The 12,729-nt window shown below is 43.8% G+C and overlaps 1 long non-coding RNA gene across 1 annotated transcript; it reads left to right on the plus strand.

Annotated features, from left to right (window-relative positions):
• The first annotated feature begins 5,515 nt into the window (after positions 1 to 5,515).
• On the plus strand, positions 5,516 to 11,832 carry LOC142740820 (uncharacterized). Its single transcript, XR_012880887.1, has 3 exons — positions 5,516 to 5,627; positions 10,683 to 10,776; positions 11,576 to 11,832. It is a non-coding gene; the product is annotated as an uncharacterized LOC142740820 (long non-coding RNA).
• The last annotated feature ends 897 nt before the right edge of the window (positions 11,833 to 12,729 follow it).

Here is a 12,729-nt window from a genome sequence, read left to right on the forward strand (position 1 = left end):
GCCCCATTTCCCTTAGTTTCTGTGTACCCTTGTCTGTTTGTCTGTCTTGCACATATTGAGCGTAGGGACCGTCGCCCAGTTGTACGCCGTTGCCTAGGACGGGTGGTGCAAGTAGGCAGGGACTGAGTGGCGGGTAGATTAGGGCTCACCTGTCTGTCTCCCCACCCCGTCATTACAGGGGCACTCTCTACACAGGAGGCTATATGTGGGGTACTATTTACAGGTGGGGCTATATATAGTGCACTATCTACAGGGGGCTATATTTGGGGCACTATCTACAGGGTGCTATATGTGGGGCACTATCTACAGGGGGCTGTATGTGGGGCATTATCTACACGGGCATCTATGGGGGCCACTATCTACAGGGGGATCTATGTAGGGCACTATCTACAGGGGCAGTGTGTGTGTGTGGGGTGGAACACAGTGTATGGTGCTATTATAAACTGGGACACAGTGTATGACGCTATTATAATTAGAGGTGCAGTGTCTGGTGCTATTATATTTAGGGACATAGTGTGTGACACCATGAGAATTTTATCTTCGTTTATAGGTGCAGAATTGTTTGAAAACTGATATCCTTACCATTGTTCGGGCCATGCTGGGAGCTGTAGTTTTACCCCGTACAAACCAATACGGCAGGGGTTGCACTTATGAGGTTGTATTTATGTACTGAGCTTTGTTCTTGTGTTGTATTTATGTACTGAGCTGTATTTGTGCTGGTGCTGTATATATGTATTCAGCTTTTTCTGGAGCTGTATTTATGTATGAGCTTTGTTCTGGTGCTGTATATATGTACCTAGCTTGGTTCTAGAACTGTATGTATATATATATATATATATATATATATACACATATATACTGAACTTGGTTCTGGAGCTGTATTTATGTACTGAACATGGTTCTGGTACTGTATTTATGTACTGAGCATTGTTCTGGTGCTATATTTATGTACTGAGCTTGGTTCCGGACCTGTATTTATGTACTGAGCTTGGTCCTAGTCAGTGGCGTAACTACCGCGGTAGCAGCAGTAGCGGCTGCTACGGGGCCCGGGGCTTGAGGGGGCCCGTGCCGCCAGCCGACACGCCCTCCCAAATGCCCGGTGGCGCCGCTAGCAGCCGTTATGGCTGCTACAGGGGTAGCACCGCTACTGTGGGGCCCGCGCCACCGAGCCTCACACAGGCACTCTCATGCCTGTAGGTGTCGCTAGCACCGGAGGGGGCCCCGGTGCTAGCGGCAGCCAAATACATGTATTAGCACTGAATGGCCGGGCATGTTCCGTGCCTGACCATCCAGTGCCTTACAATGACACTGATTGGCTAGCGGCGCGATGACATCATCGCGCCGCTTCCATGCTTGGAAGGTGCTGATTGGCGGGGCAAGTCATTCTGCCCCGCCAATCAGCGTCATTGAAGGACGCTCATTCAGCTCCTGCAGACATGCTCAGAAGAGAGCATGTCTGCATCGCCAGTGAACAGCGTGGGAACCGGAGAATGTGAGTATGTCAACTTTATATATTTTTTTTCCTCATAAAAATGTGAATGGCATTATCTATAGTGGGGTGGGGGGTCATCTTTATGTGGGCTATTATATATAGGGGGGTCTATATGTGGGGCAGCAGCTACAGGGGGGGTCTATATGTGGGGCAGTAGCTACAGGGGGGTCTATATGTGGGGGTGTGGGCCACTATATACAGGGGGGTCTATATGTGGGCCACTATATACAGGGGGGTCTATATGTGGGGCACTAGCTACAGGGGAGGTCTGTATGTGGGGATGTGGGCCACTATCTACAGGGGGGTCTATATGTGGGGCAGTATATGTGAGACACTATACAGGGGTGGGCTATATGTAGAGCACTATCTATAGGGAAGCTATTTTTTAGGGTACTTTCTATAGGGGTGGGCTATGTGTGGGACACTATATACAGGGGTGGGTTACCTGTGGGGCACTAGCAACAGGGTGGCTATATGTAGTGCACAGTCTAAAGGGGTGGGCTATATGTGGGACAATATCTACAGAGGTGGGCTATACGTGGAGCACTAACTATAGGGGAAGCTATATGTAGGGCAGCACGGTGGCTCAGTGGTTAGCACTATTGCCTTGCAGCTCTGGAGTCCATATGTGGGCACTATCTACAGGGGCTTCTATGTAGGTCACTATCTACAGGGGGCACGGTGTGTGTGTGTGTGTGTGTGTGTGTGTGTGTGTGACACAGTTATATTTAGAGGTGTTGAGAATTTTAACTTTGTTTACAGGTGCAGAAATGTTTTAAAAGTGAGAAGCTGAAGACATCTAAACGGAAAACTGCAGAAATGGGTCATGGCCGGGAGAAATCCATCATAGATGTCTGAACCGGAGGGAGAAGAAAAGAACTAGAATCTGAGACGTCACCGGTGAGTCACTTAATGTAAATGTTTATTCTGCCTCTAATCAGTATTGTAGTCACTGTATGATCTGCAGCGAGATGATGGTGGTATGATTTTTTTTTTGTGAAACCGCATCTCCCAGCATATCCTTATCATTGTTTCGGCCATGCTGGGAGCTGTAGTTTTACGCCGTACAAACCTATGTGCAGTGGCGTAACTACCGCTATAGAAGCCGTAGCGACTTCTACGGGGCCTGCAGCATGAGGGGGCCCGTGCCACCCGCCGGCACGGCCCCTCCCATGGCCGCAGGCTCCGCTAGCAGCCGCTATGGCTGCTACAGCGCGACGCCACTGAAGGGGTTGTTCCTACAAAAGACATGCATCCCCTAACCACAGGATAGGGGATACATGTGGGATCGCTGGGACGCCCAGCGATGAGGAGAACGGGGGACCGAAAGTCCCCCCTAAGTTCTCCATGACAAACCTCGGACTTCCGTAGTCTGTCTGCAGCTCCATGGAAATGACTTGCGCACCGGTCATGCTTGTGCGCATGCGTGACCAGCGCTCCTTTCATTTTTATTGAACTGCGCAGACGCCGGAAGTCCGAGGTTAGTCATGGAGAACTTCGGGGGACTTTCGGTCCCCCGTTCTCCTTATCGCTGCCAGCGATCACACATGTATCCCCTATCCTGTGGATAGGGGATGCATGTCTTTTGTAGGACAAACTATAGGCCGTTTTTTTTTTTGGGGGGGGGGGTCTGTATGGCGTAATCTACAGAGGGGGCTGTATGGCGTTATCTACAGAGGGGGCTGTATGGCGTTATCTACAGGGGGCTGTGTATGGTGCTATCTATAGGGGGGAGCTGTGTGGTGGAATCTATAGGGAGGCACTATCTACAAGGGGGGGGTTGTGTGATACACAGCAGAGGGGGGGGGGGGCCCCAGTCAAAAGTTTGCTATGGGGCCCAGTCTTTCCTAGTTACGCCCCTGGTCCTAGTGCTGTCTATATGTACTGAGCTTTGTTCTGGCGCTGTATATATGTACTGAGCTTGGTTCTGGTGCTGTATTTATGTACTGAGCTTTGTTCTGGTACTGCATATATGTGCTGAGCTTTGTTCTGGTGCTGTAATTATATAGGATAGATGGCATTTTTTTCAATTCGTTGTATATTTAATGGGAACCTGTCAGGTAGTTTTAACCCCTTGAACCGCCACCATACAGTAATACATGACCTGACAATATTTGCAAACATTTCCCTATATGTTTTTTTCAGATGCAGCAAAATCTATAAAATCAACTTTTAAAACGGTGCACACTGTATGCTAATTACTCATTAAAGGGTCATGTGGCGATGCCGCTATGCTGAAGAGTCCCACAGTCCTGACTCCATACTCACCTTTCCATGCTTGACATCCCCCTGGCTGTTATACATCACTAGCAGCCTCCTCCAACTTTCTCGTATGTGCCATTGCCTTGTACTACTTGGGCACACACCATACAGCGAGGTGTGCTCAGCTTCATCGCTGCACCGCCCATGCCAGGGGAGTACAAGGCAAAGGCGCATCCGCAAGAGTTGGGGGAGGCTGCTAGTGATGTAGAACAGCCAGGGAGATGTCAATCAAGATTTAGGGGCGCCATTTAAATTTTCACCTCAGGCAGCAGAAACGCTAGAATCAGCCCTGGCTCCAGCTAATCCAATTGTTCTCCACTGAAGGTTCTCATCTAATTTATAATGCATGTTAGTGGATTTACAGAGTATATATGTAACTGTGTTGGATATACTACTGCATTATGAGAACACAATGTTAATACTATCCATTAGAATAGTTCTGTTTATTTTCATTATGATTTGCACAATATTAAAGAACCAATATTTGTATATTTACTGTATATAAATTTCTATTATAATGCAATTGCAAAGAGGCTATGACAATTTTTCCATAAATTCTGTGCATCTTAGGGGTGTGCAACCTGTGCACAGATGGCCTGGTACCTGATGCTTGTGACCACCACAATTCTTAATATTAATTTTATAGCAGTATTATCTAGACATGGACTAGCACTGTTAGGCCCCATGCACACGACCTTAGACTTGTCCGTAATTACGGACCCATTAATTTCTATTGGCCATGGACACCTTACCATATGTTTACTCAAAGGTGTCCGTACTGTAGTCCTATTTTTTGGTTTTTACGGACCGTGCTCTCATGATTTGTCCAGTGTATGGTGGTGGCAGCACTGTATATCATTGTTATTTAGGAAACTGTATGGAGGTGTTATTTGGCAATTGTATGTCACTGTTATTTGGCACTATACTATAGAGTACATATAATTAAGCACTGTATAATATGGTACTTTGTATGACAGTACACCATATGGTGGAGGGAAGGGCACCTACAGAAGGTACCGCACATGGCACCATCCAACATAAGGTCAGGTCTGTATTTTCTGTATTTACAAATGACGATTAGTTAACAAAGCCACCTGGTTGCATGTGACCTACATAAGAATTTCACCAATCCAGTAGGCATTATGATAATGGTAATGACATGTAATAGTCATTGGAAGGTCATTTTGGGCAAGATGGGAAAACATTTTGTTTGTGCTACCATCCTACCAAAATATCTCTGTTTGAAAATACAGATTTCAGGTTGAGATCAAGATACGTATCTGGACATTCACCTGATGCGAGTGGATCCATGCAACCTCGTTTTAATCCTATTAACTCACTGTAAGGACATATTTCCTTTGCAACAGTGCATGTCCAGGTGTATGAGGATGATGGGTGTTTTCCATTGGCAACAATTAGAGTATCATAGGTTAATTATTACTTTTCTGATACATTTATAGTCTATCATCATTAACCAATCCACCTGGACAGAGTCGGCTTTTTTCCTTTGGGTGAAGGTTCATTATTTAGACAATCTCCATGCAGTTTTAGGTCGAGAGCTGATATGAAAATTCCTGAGGAATGTGCCCAGCATCGCCTTTCATCGCAGTGTCTTGAAATTAGTTTTTGTTTTAATTATAGTGTTGTGTGGGCCTGAGGGTCATCAGATTGTGAACTCCGACCTCCTGCTTGGACTGATAGAAACATATGTTACAGCGTATGCTATGAACAGGAAATACTAGCCCTGGAGCAGTTAATGGCTATTAATGGGTGTGTGAGTCAATGTAAATGACTTAATGAACGGCACTTGGGTAAATTGTCTTATCTTATTGGATTTGAGCATCCAGAACAGATTCCTTCCAAGATTTAACAAGTAAGACGTTTTGGTGTAATTCTTTCATGTGTCAGATTTTTTTAGATGGTTGCGAGCTGACTTTTGTACAATTTGTCCATGAGGAAACATTAAAGTTGTGAATCGTGGCAACCTTATGAAGCCTGAACCTTATAATTTTCAATAGGTGTAAGTATTAAGGTCTTTTTGTTTTTTAATGGCACCATGTTGGGGTATGTATAATGTTCTGAAAAACTTTTATGAAGTTTTTTGGGGGGGGGGGGTGGAAAAAAATTCCACAATATTTGGGGTTTTGTTTTTCGGCTTTCATTTTTATAGCGTCACCGTGCGGTATAAATTACATGTTAACTTTATTCCTCCGGTCAGTGCATTACAATGATACCAAATTTATATAGTATGTTTTATGCTTTTCTATTTTTGCACAATAAAACCCCTTATTTAAAAAAAAAAAAAAAAAAAACATTTGTTTTTGTGTCGATATAGCTTTTTTATTTTATAATCGACGAGCTGTGTGAGGGCTTGTTTTATGCTGGACAATCTGTATTTTTTATTGGTACCATTTTGGCTTATTTATGACTTTTGTATCGCTTTTTATTCCTTTTTTTGAAAGGTGATGGGGAAAAAAACAGCAATTCTGGCATTGATTTTTCTTTTTTTTTTTTTACAGAGTTCATTGTGTGGGACAAATAACATGACAATTTTATAGTTGGGGACATTACAGCCTGGCAGGGCCTAATAGGGCAGACCTGGGGCCTTCATCAGGCCCTGTGACTGCCATGGACACTTATCAGCACTCTGCAAACCCTCCCTCTGTCTAACCACTTAGATGTCGCGGTCACTATTGACCACAGCAACTAAGGGATACACAGCTGGTATCAGTGTTACTTTACAATCCCGGCCATTGTAGCAGAATCTCAGCTGTAATATACAGCTCACATCACTGTGGATGGAGGGAACTTCGGATGGAGCCAGCTCTAAAGCCCGCAACGTAATTGTACAGCGCGTGGCTTTAATCACCTGGCCCCAGCGCCGTAAATATATATCAGATGGTGCCAAGACTTTAAAAATTCATTTCCGAGGATCTGATGGCCATCTGGACGATCCTGTTTGAGGGAGGAGTGTCATTGTTGTCTAGCGAACCATGCAGCCAGTAATGCCTTGTGTAAATGTCGCTACTATTAATGATAATAATAGAGGCACGATAGGTGAAGATCAATGGTAAATTATTTTTTTGTACATTTTCACTAGCCAAATAATATTATGATCATTCAGGCACAAATAATTTATAGTAACAATTGGCCAAAGTAAAATGGCCTTAACCCCCTCACGTTACCAATCTGACTATTTACTCCACTGCAGCATATACCTCATGCTGCTGCAACATAAATAGATGTGACCCTCTTTAAAGACAGAAAGCGCTGTATAGCACTCTGCCATTAAAGAGATCAGGCTGACACTGTGTAAGCATGATCTTCTTGAAGTGATAAGGAGCTGAATTGATCAGCTCCCTATCACAAAATACACTAAACACATACCTCCCAAATTTGTAGTATCACAAAGAGGCACAGCCGATGCGGCACGTGACAATTTTTTTTCTTTTAAGCCACACCTCTAATCCCACCCAATTGCCACCATACAAACCCGATTCAGCCCATACAGTATCATGCTCCCATAGTGCCTCCCACACAGTATAATGCCAAATGGCTGCCCCACACAGTATAATGCTCTCTAGTTGCCACCATACAGTATAAAGCCAACACAGATGCCCCATACAGTATAACGCACACACAGTTTCTCCAATGCAGTATAATGCCCATACAGATGCCCCATACAGTATAATCCCCACACAGATGCCCCAATGCAGTATAATGCCCAAACAAATTCCCCCATGCAGCATAATGCCCCATAGCTGCCCCATGCAGCATAATGCCCCCATAGCTGCCCCATGCAGCATAATGCCTCCATACAGTATAATGCCCACACAGATGCCCCCATACAGTATAATGCCCCAATAGCTGCCCCATACAGTATAATGCCCCATAGCTACCCCATACAGCTTAATCCCCCCACACAGCATAATGCCCCCATAGCTGCCCCCATACAGTATAATGCTGCCAAAGCTGCCCCTGGTGCAATTCCCACATATAAAGTGCCAGTGCCCTTGTAGATAGTGCCACAATGCCGATGTAGCTAGTGCCCATGTAGTGCCCCTATATAGTGCCACAGTGTCCATGATGATAGTGCCACAGCCCCTTGAAGACAGCACCACCCCCTGTAGATAGCGCCATTGGGACTCCCTCTAGGAGCGGAATCCCCAGCCAGAGCATAGGCCAGGGATTCCGCTCCTAGAGAAGAGTCCTGATGTCACTGTCCATATATATATATATATATGGACAGTGACCACAGGGGTTTCCTCTAGGAGCGGAACCCCCGGCCAGATCATCGGCAACGGGGATTCTGCTCAATTAGTAGCAACTGACGTCACTGTATATATATTTACATTGACGTCAAGGGCTACCCCGAGCACAGCGCTTAAAGTAGAATTAATTCTGAAGCAGGGAGCTGATGGTTCTCTGCTTCAGCATTGGGTTCAACTGTATCTGCGTCCTGATGATGCAGATACAGTTGACAGTGGGACATATCCCTGGCCACCTGGGACAGCGGGACATCGCCAGGAATCCGGGACTGTCCCGCTGAATCAGGGATGGTTGGGAGGTATGCTAAACACAGCACTTAAAGTGAGAACTGTATTCTGCTATAAGCACAGAATGCAGGTAGCTACCTTCCTGTATTCGACCCGTTGCCATCCAACCGTCTTATGGGGGAGAGGAGCATGCTGGCAGGACATGGGCTGTGTCCTCCCAGAAATCCTCTTTATGCAGATGACTGCCAATAGTGACCTAATGGCCAGCAGGCATCAGATCACTTTTATCTGTGATCTGCAAACAGTGGAATGCTTAGATAACACACATCATGTTATCACAGCTTCTTCCAGACTAGAAAAGAATAAATAAACAAAAATTGTAAATGTAAAAAATAAAAACAAAATAAATAAAGTAAAATAAATAAGGCTCTAACACCTCCCCCAAGCCAGCTGCACTGTCAGTGACTATTTTCTGTGACATGGACACATTTTACGTGGATGGATAAAATAATGCATCCCTATCACAGATTATATGTTATATCAAATTCCCTCAAAGACTGGTCACTCGTTTTTGTCTCCCCTGCCTCTCCCCCATCTGCTCTTAGGCCTACAATAAAAATTTCTGTACACGGGTGCTGAGAGAACAGGGAGTATTTTGTGAAAAAAATTTGTCTGGTTAAACTGATTATGTTAAGTTACAAAAGGAAAAAATTAAGGAAATTTGCATTTTTGGCCCTTTTTTTCGCTTTTCATCTACACAAAAATGTAAAAATCAAAAGATACCAGTTCCGTCTTCATACCACATTAAAGCCACATGTGTACAAAAAAAATAAAAAATTTGGCTAAAGTATAAATTTAAAAAAAATAATACCAAAGGCCAGATTCATAGTTACATAGTTAGTACGGTTGAAAAAAGACACATGTCCATCAAGTTCAACCAAGGGATGGGAAAAGGGAAGGGAAAAATTTCTACACATAGGAGATAATATTTGTTTGTTCTAGGAAATTATCTAACCCTTTTTTAAAGCCATCTACTGTCCCTGCTGTGACGGCTCCTGCGGTAGGCTATTCCATAGATTCACAGTTCTCACAGTAAAGAAGGCTTGTCGCCTCTGCAGGTTGAACCTTTCTTTTTCCAGACGGAGGGAGTGCCCCCTTGTTTTTTGAGGGGGTTTTACATGGAACAGGATTTCACCATATTTTTTGTATGTGCCATTCATATATTTATATAAGTTAATCATGTCCCCCCTTAGTCGTCTTTTTTCAAGGCTAAATAGATTTAGTTCTTTTAATCTGTCCTCATAACTTAGATTCTCCATGCCCCTTATTAGCTTCGTTGCTCTTCTTTGTATTTTTTCCAACTCCAGGGCATCTTTTCTATGAACTGAAGCCCAGAACTGAACTGCATATTCCAGATGAGGCCTCACTAATGCTTTGTAGAGTGATAATATTACATCCCTGTCCCGCGAGTCCATGCCTCTTTTAATACACAACAATATCTTGCTGGCCTTTGAAGCAGCTGATTGAGTTTTAGCATTCAGTTAAGCAGCAAAAATGAACATCAGCTTTTCTACCAAAATAGTAGTGTTCTAAACTGCACCACTATGGTGCTGACCTCCAAGTGTGTGATCTCAGCCTAAGGTCTCATGCACACGACCGCATTGGTTTTGCGGTCCGCAAATCCACGGGTCTGTAGCAGTCCATCGGAGCTCAAAAAGCACTTGTTGTGCATCCGTGTGTCATCCGGACTCACGAATCCACAACAATTCACCAGTATTGATAAATCCACAATCGCAGACCGTAAAATGACTTGTCCTGAGTTTTTGCAGTCCGCATTTGCGGCCCCCGCACCTATCCATGTAAATCACAGTCGTGTGCATGGGGCCATAGAAAGGAATGGGTCCGCAAATTATCTGCGAAAATGCAGATAAATTGCAGCCGCAAAACTACGGTCATGTGCATGAGGCCTTAGTGTTTTATTTTTAATGGCTCAAAAAGTGTAACTTGTAACTCCTGTGGTCCAATGCAAATCTGAAATAATCCCAGACTGCAACTGCTGCACCCCCTATAGTCCCCTGCAAACACATTAGTTTGTGTCAATATTTTCTATAAATTGTTTGTAATCTTAAAAATATAAAAACAACTGAAAAAGGTAGTGCGTTTTATTACCCATTAAAGTAAATGGGGGATAAAGTAAAGAATACATCAAAAAACTTGTCCAGGCTCTTTAGCATATTCAATATCTTCTATATGTGTCACCGGTTGATGTGGTGCCCCATCTTATTTACCATTGTTTTGGAAGTTATTCCTTATAGAAAAATATAAATATGGGACAATATTAGGAGACAGGTTAAGTATTTCTGTTATTGGACGTTATTTTGCTCTATGTTATTATGTATTGTAACTAAATACAACCACTTGGCGTTTCCAAGGTCAGGACCCCTCAGGAATGCCTGGCACAATGAAATGATAAGGGACAGATGTGAGAAGATTGATATATTGCATTGCAGAATATGTTACTGCTGTGTAAGTATTGTTCCAAAAGGTAACAAAAACAAATATTGGTCTTATAAAATATTTGTGCCCCCTACACGCCAGTGGGTGGTGTAGAGTCTGGCCGCAGGTGTGCTGTGGGGCTGGGTTTACACAACCTATTTTCAGGCGTAATGGAGGCGTTTTACGTCTTACGGCTCCAATACGTCGGCAAACATCTGCCCATTCATTTGAATGGGTTTGCCGATGTACTGTGCCGACGACCTGTCATTTACGCGCCGCTGTCAAAAGACGACGCGTAAAATAACAGCGTCGTCAAAGAAGTGCAGGACACTTCTTGGGACGTAATTGGAGCCGTTTTTCATTTAATCCAATGAAGAACAGCTCCAAATTACGTCCGTAATGGACGCCCCGCAAAACGCGAGTACGAGCAATTACGTCTGACATGCGGGAGCTGTTTTCTCCTGAAAACAGCTCCGTAATTTCAGCCGTAATTAACGTTATCGTGTGCACATACCCTTATGCTGCTGGGTGCTGTATTGGTCACCATGTGCTACTGCATCTAAAATTAGAGAATGGATCCACCTAAAAAACATTGCAACTGCCCCACAGGGGTTTATGCCATTCTCTAGACACTGTAATATTATAGGTAGGACCTTTGTCTTTTTTTTAATCTTATCAACTACAGTATGTATCTCAAAGAAGTTATAGCAGTAGCTAAAGTTTGTTAATTATTTTTTATTTATTGTCTTTACCTCAAATGTAAAGTGCTGCAAAATATGTTGGCGCTATATAAATAAATATTATTATTATTTCTTTCTTATATACTAAGGCCCTGTTCACACCGGGTTTTCGGGGATTGGGGATTGTAGATACCCACAATATGCGGAGGATTGGAAGAGCTGGTCCCTTCTCCCTCAGAATTGTATACTCCCGTGATGTATACTTGAAACTGAGATACCACAAGCCTGAAATGTTCTGTTTTTCTGTTTTCTATTTTTATGTTCTTTATGTCTATGTTCTTCTGCCCTAGTTGAGGGGCACTATTTGTTTATATTTGGTCTATAGAACATTGTTTACTCAATATGCATGGTCTGTACTACGTTTATGCATGCCATTACTTTGATTTGTACTGACTTTATTCCCTCTATGTACACTATGTGATCAAATGCTCTTCTGTACAACATATGTATACTGTTCAATAAAAAAAACATTGATGGTTAAAGTGTAATATTTTGTAAAAAATTCATAAAAATTCATGTTTGTGGCTAAAAGTATCACTTCGTAACAAGCAGGCCTGAGGTGGTATAAGGCCAATGTAGGGTAATGGTGAATAAGATGGAATGAAGCACCAGGATGATGGAAAACAAAATCTTTAGTAAGACTAATGTTACTCCACACCGGGCCACAACAATAACACAGAACAATTCTCAGCAGTATGAGACACACCGTTAGCAACTTTACAAACATTCTCAACTTGAGAGACCATCGGGGGATGAAGACCTCTTCGCCAGTAGTATTCACTGCAGCAAACCCAAACCCCCTTTTGCTGCTGAACCAGGTCACAGTCCCTTGGACACTCTGGTTCGACTGACTTTGGTTTGCTGGACTCATAAGCCGCTCTCTTGTGTCTTGCTCTCTGAGGATCCGATTCGCCTCATTTACTGGAGCTGGTCTCTGATGCGGGCTAGACATAGCCTCCTCCTGACTTCTCTCCAATTGCTGTAGCAGCTGCTGCCCTCCCTCATGGCTCCACTCAGGCCCTATTATACAGTGCAGCTCAGGTCCAGATCTACAGCCTTACTCCAGCATCCTCACTCAGACCTACCACACTTTTCTCATGCCAACCTTCTCTTCGGGCAATTAACTGCTCTCTGGGGCACCGGAGTGTTTTCCCAACAACTAGACCTCCTCCAGGGAGTGCAACAGGGCACGACCTCTGCCCCTTCAATGGGGACGCTCCCTCTTCTCCACCTGCAACTGCCA

This window comes from Rhinoderma darwinii, chromosome 2, assembly GCF_050947455.1.
Source record: "Rhinoderma darwinii isolate aRhiDar2 chromosome 2, aRhiDar2.hap1, whole genome shotgun sequence".
NCBI lineage: Eukaryota > Metazoa > Chordata > Amphibia > Anura > Rhinodermatidae > Rhinoderma > Rhinoderma darwinii.